This window comes from Meles meles, chromosome 7 (assembly GCF_922984935.1).
Source record: "Meles meles chromosome 7, mMelMel3.1 paternal haplotype, whole genome shotgun sequence".
Lineage (NCBI taxonomy): Eukaryota > Metazoa > Chordata > Mammalia > Carnivora > Mustelidae > Meles > Meles meles.
The window spans coordinates 62775531-62781591 of NC_060072.1; the positions used below are offsets into that span (position 1 = coordinate 62775531).

Below are 6061 nucleotides of genomic sequence, written 5' to 3' on the forward strand. Positions count from 1 at the left end.
CAGAGTGCAAGACAGACCAGTGGAGCATGTAAACTTCATAAGTTTTCAGGTCCTACATTACAACTAACCTTTAAAAAGCTACCACCTGATGAGTTTTGTTATGTTATCTGGGAAGTCTATGAACATATTCCTCCCTGTGTGATGCCTAATTTTCTTCATCTGGTTTGACCTAAGCAATATGGCAAGGAATGAAATGTAGAACCATATATGAGGTTCCTTAATTCCATTAAGTCTTGTATTAAAGAGGTTTTCAAAAATGTAAAACAGTGCTAATTTTCCACTGAGTTTTCTTTGTTTTAAAAAATAGTTATCTTCCATAAAATATTTGCTTTTTGTTAATATGTAGTTGGTTTATTGTTATTTTTAGATGAATTAAAAATACGCTTTGAAAAAAAAATACACTTTGAGGGACACCAGGATGGCTCAGTTGGTTAAGTGTCTACCTGTCTGCCTTTGGTTCAGGTCATTTTCTCCAGGCTTTGTACTGGGTTCCCTGTTCAGTGGGGAGTCAGCTTCTCCTTCTTCCTCTTCTCCCCCTGCCCTTGTGCTTTCTCTCTTTCAAATAAAGTTTTTAAAAAAAATAAAAACAAGCTTTGAAAATTTCTGTTTTATATCTAATATGATAAATATTAATAAATACAGCACACATGAACAAAAGGTCATTGGGATCCTCAGTAACTGACAAGAGTGTACAAGAATTCTATACGAATTCACAACCCTGAGATCATGGCCCGAGCCAAAATCAAGAGTCAGTCGGTTAACGGACTGAGCCAGCCAGGCACCCCTTGCCTTATTTTTATTTAAGAAAACTTTTTAAAGATTCTACATATAAGTGATACTGTGCAATATTTGTCTTCCTCTGTTTTATTTTACTTAGCATAATGCCCTTTGGGTTCATCTGTGTTGTCACAAAGGGCAAGATTTTCTTTTTTTCTTTTTAAAGCTTAATAGTATTCTATTATGTACATGTTTATACGGCATTTTCTTTATCCACTTATTGAAGGACTCATAGGCTTTTTTCTATACCTTGGCTGTTGTGAATAGTGCTGCAGTAAACATGGGAGTATAGATACCATTTGAGATAATGATTTCATTTCCTTTGGATGTATACCAGAAATAAGATTGTTGGACCATTTTTATTTCTTGAGGAACTTCCATACTATTTTCCATAGTGGCTACCCCAGTTTACGTTCCCACCAGTAGTGCACAAAGGTTCCCTTTTCCCATATCCTAGCCAATATTTGTCATCTTTGGTCTTTTTTGGCAATAGACGCTGGAACACGTGTGAGGTGATATTGTGGTTTTGATTTGCATTTCCCAATTCTTAGTGATCCTGAGCACATTTTCATATACCTGTTGGGCATTTGTATGTTTTCCTTGGGAAAATGTCTATTCAGGTCCTTTGCTCATTTTTAAATTGAGTTATTTGTTATTGATGGTTTCCTTGCATATTTTGGATATAACCCCTTATTCAATTTATGGTTCACAAATGTTTTTTCCATATGTTGCCATTTCATTTTGTTGATGGTTTTTGTTGCTATGCAGAGGCTTTTTAGATTGATATAGTCCCACTTATTTATTTTTGCTTTGGTTGCCTTTACTTTTGGTGTCAAATTCAGAAAATTGTCGCCAAAACCAATGGCAAGTACCTTATCTTATTGTTTTCTTCTGTGAGTTTTATAGTTGTAGGTCTTTAATCCATTGAGTTGATTTTGTGTGTGGTGAAAGATAGGGGATCTGGTTTCATTCTTTCACATGCAGATGTCCAGTTTTTCTAGCACCATTTATTGAAGGGACCACCTGTTCCCTGTTGTGTATTGTTGATGTTTCTACAAAAGATTGACTATATATCCATGGGCTTACTTCTGGGTTTCCTGTTCCATTTATCTATGTGTCTGTTTTTATGCCAATACCAGACTGTTTTGAATCCTATAGCTTTGTAATATGGTTTTAAATCAAGAACTGTGGTGCTCCCAGCTTTATTTTTCCTCCTTAAGATAGCTTTGGCTATTTTGTGGTTCTATACACATTTTAGTACTATTTTTTTCTATTTCTGTGAAAAATGTCATTGAAATTTTGGTCAGGATTACATTGAATCTGTAGATGACTCTGGGTAGTATGGACACTTTAACAATATTAATTTTACCAATCTGTAAGCATAGAATATCTTTCTCTTTATTTGTCTCTTTCAGTTTCTTTCCTTGGTGTTCTATGGTTTTTAGCATACAGATCTTTCATCTCCTTGGTTAACTTTATCCCTAAGTATTTTATTTTTATGATACTACCATAAATGGAATTATTCTCTTAATTTCTTCCCAATAGTTCATTTTAGCTGATTTATTTTACCTGATTTCCACCCCCTCCCCCAAGATTTATTGAATTCTTCCAGGTAAAAGGTACTGTACTAGGAATGTATAGTTGCATGAATGTTTACATGTTTTTTAGACCATTTTAGGTGTAAGAACTGAGGGACAGGTAAACGCAAAATATTGAGCAGCTTTGGAGTTGACCTTCATGTTCTTACCCTTCAAGTCTATGTGAACAGGTAAAAACCAGGCATTGGTCAGGAGCAACTCATAGATGAAGATAAATCTTTTTTTTTTTTTTTTTCCATGTAAAACACCTGGCTTAAAGGCCTGCCACTTTGGCCATTTTCAGCTGGTGGTTTTCTACTTATTTTATATGAATAATTCTTTCCTAAAGGATATGTTTATACGTGAAGTGGAAAAGGGCCAATGTTTAGTCATAGATTTTTTTTTTAAGAGAAACAGTGAATCCTCCTACAGTAATGTGTATACATCTTGAATAAATACATTATTCATTGTAGTCATGCTCTCTCACTTTTATAATGTTCATTTGTTCCAAACTTAATATGTTAAATTTCTAGAAATAGATTATAAAAAGAGATGAGGGAAGATTAATATTTATTAATAGGAAGTAGGCTAAATCACTTTGATTAGAATCCTATATGGGTGTTAACAATTACGGTGTAGATTCAGTGGTACAGAAACATCTCTAATCCAAATTATTGAATAAAAGTGTAGGTTATACACAGGACTGTATAATTTCATGTATGTGAAGAGTGTTTATGTATATGTATATAAAATGGTTAAAATAATGTTTACCAAAATATTAATAATGTCTAGATATTAGGATTGAAGGCTTTCTTTTTGAACATTCTTCTTTATACTTTTATATGTTCTTAGGATTTTCCAGGTCAGCTGTCATCATATTTATAATCCTTATTTTACATAAAAAGTAGATAAATTTGGGGTGCCTGGGTGGCTCAGTGGGTTAAGCCTCTGCCTTCGGCTCAGGTCATGATCTCAGGGTCCTGGGATCGAGCCCCACATCAGGCTCTCTGCTCAGCGGGAAGCCTGCTTCTCCCTCTCTCTGCCTGCCTCTCCGTCTACTTGTGATCTGTCAAATAAATAAATAAACTCTTTAAGAAAAGGTAGATGAATCTGCCAGCTTTGTATGTTATATTACTTGTTTTATAGTTATTGATATGCTGTATTACATATCATTTTAGTGTTATATCCATATTATTTTACTGTTTATATTCATTTTAACACAACAGATTTTTATTTGGTGCACCTGCTAACTGGTATAGTGGAAAGTATATTGCACTGATTATTTTTATCTAGGTTAAAATTCAAAACCCACCACTTAAAACCTGTTTGATGCTAGACCAATTACTTACTCTCTTTGCACCTGCTTCCTCATCAGTAAAATGTGTTTCAATAAAATCTACTTTGCAGGATTGTTGTCATTATCAGAGATACTATTTAAAAATTTGTGAGCAGAGTAGTACCTAGTGCTTATTGGGTACTTCATAAATCATGTTACTTTTACTACTACTACTTGTGTCAGGCACGCAATTAGATGTCCAACACAATAATGTTCTAAGCAACAGGAATAAAGATAAAATCTCCCTGTCTCCTGTCTTCTGCCCTTGGGAAACTCATCTAAGTGGAAAGATAGAAACATAAGCAAAGCAGTTCTTCTGTCACAGATTTGCAGAGGGTCTGTGAAAAAAGGAACACAATATGTACATAAATATGTGGGCAAAAGGAAGGGATTTCAGCCAGAGGAATCAAGCAGCCTAGTTTTGTTTTTTTTTTTAAGATTTTATTTATTTAGGGCGCCTGGGTGGCTCAGTGGGTTAAGCCGCTGCCTTCGGCTCAGGTCATGATCTCAGAGTCCTGGGATCGAGTTCCATATCGGGATCTCTGCTCAGCAGGGAGCCTGCTTCCCTCTCTCTCTCCCTCTGCCTACTTGTGATCTCTCTCTCGCTGTCAAATAAATAAATAAAATCTTTAAAAAAAAAAAAGATTTTATTTATTTATTTGACAGAGAGAGATCACAAGTAGGCAGAGAGGCAGGCAGAGAGAGAGGGGAAGCTTGGTCCCTGCTGAGCAGAGAGCCTGACTCGGGGCTCAATCCCAGGACCCTGAGCTCATGACCTGAGCCGAAGGCAGAGATGCCCCAAGGTTTTTTTTTTTTTTTAAGCAATAAATTTTTATTTAAGGAGTTTTTACATGTGATTCCGCCCACTGCCAATCACTGCTCAATACCATAGTTCCTCCAAAGTTAGAATCATAATCTTCAAAACAGCCCTTTTAAAAAGAACGTGATTGATCCACAGTCATCACTGTCACTCCTATATAACAGGAACATAAAGTAAGTTTCCATTTCCAGAGATGATCATGTAAACTGAAGCCAGCCTCCCTCTACTAAATCTATTATATTACAAGTTGCATGGTTATTAACAATACGGAAGGAATTAGGAAAAGACATCTCTTAGAGATCTAGGCATGCACTGTTTAGTACACTATTCATGTATGTTCAGATGAGAATCTGAAATATGACCATTACCAAATCACGTATGGCTTGTGTTACATTTGTACTGGACAGTGCTAATCTAGGCAGTGGAAATAGAACAGAGTTGGTAAAATGTTACCAATAGGCTGAATGCTAGCAAAGTAGCAGAAAGAAAGAAAACCTACTAGGAAAATTTTTTTATGGTCATGTCCACAGCAAATGAGAAACTGCATTCTCAAAGCCTTGGTAATGACTGTTAAGGTTTTTGTTTTTAACAAATAACTTTCTCTCCATTCTCTCTCTTACCTCTCCTAGATTTTTAGATTCAAGGAGTGAGCTTGGTAGGAAATATTTTGGGCTTTTATAATATATTAGTGCTATTATTCTAAGTAAGAATTTCAGATTTATAGATTGTCTATATATATATATGTCTCTCTCTCTCTCTATATATATATATAGATTGTCTTCCCATCACAGAGAGCCTGGGGATTTTGCATTTTGTGAAAAATTGGATTGAGTAGCTTCTAAGTTCTCCAACTTTAGCGATGAGCAGTTTCTATGATTTTCTTCTAATACCTGTTTTACATCTTTATTGTGCATATAAGTAAGCTACAACATTGAAACAACCAAGTTGTGGTAATTTTTACATAAGAACAATATACTATTACAGAGCATCAACCTTCCCCTTCCATTGGGAGTGCACTGTAGGCTTTTTTCAGATGCTTTATTTTGAGTAAACTTGATAAAAACCACTCTTAAGAGATTTGTTGTAGTCAAGATCAGGACGTCATTTTATTTTATTTTTTTTAAGTTTTTATTTTTTTAAAGATTTTATTTATTTATTTGACAGAGAGAGCGATCACAAGTAGGTAGAGAGGCAGGCAGAGAGAGAGAGAGGAGGATGCAGGCTCCCCGCTGAGCAGAGAGCTCCATGCAGGCTTGATCCCAGGACCCTGGGATCATGACCTGAGCCAAAGGCAGAGGCTTTAACCCACTGAGCCACCCGGATGCCCTTATTTTTTTTTTTAAGTTTTAAAAAATTTTTTTATTTATCAGAGAGAGACAAACAGGGGGACCAGCAGGCCGAGGGAGAAGCAGGCTCCCTGCTGAACTAGGAACCCAATGTGGGACTTGATCCCCGGACCCTTGGAACATGACCTGAGCTGAAGGCAGATTTTTTTGTTTTGTTTTTTTAAGATTTTTAGTTTATTTCACATACAGTGAGAGATCACAAGTA

The 6061-nt window shown here is 35.7% G+C and overlaps 1 non-coding gene across 1 annotated transcript; it reads right to left on the reverse strand.

Annotated features, from left to right (window-relative positions):
- Positions 1-4954: 4954 nt before the first annotated feature.
- Positions 4955-5080, reverse strand: LOC123947825. The gene has a single exon (XR_006819855.1). It is a non-coding gene; the product is annotated as a small nucleolar RNA SNORA32 (small nucleolar RNA).
- Between the last annotated feature and the right edge of the window lie 981 nt (positions 5081-6061).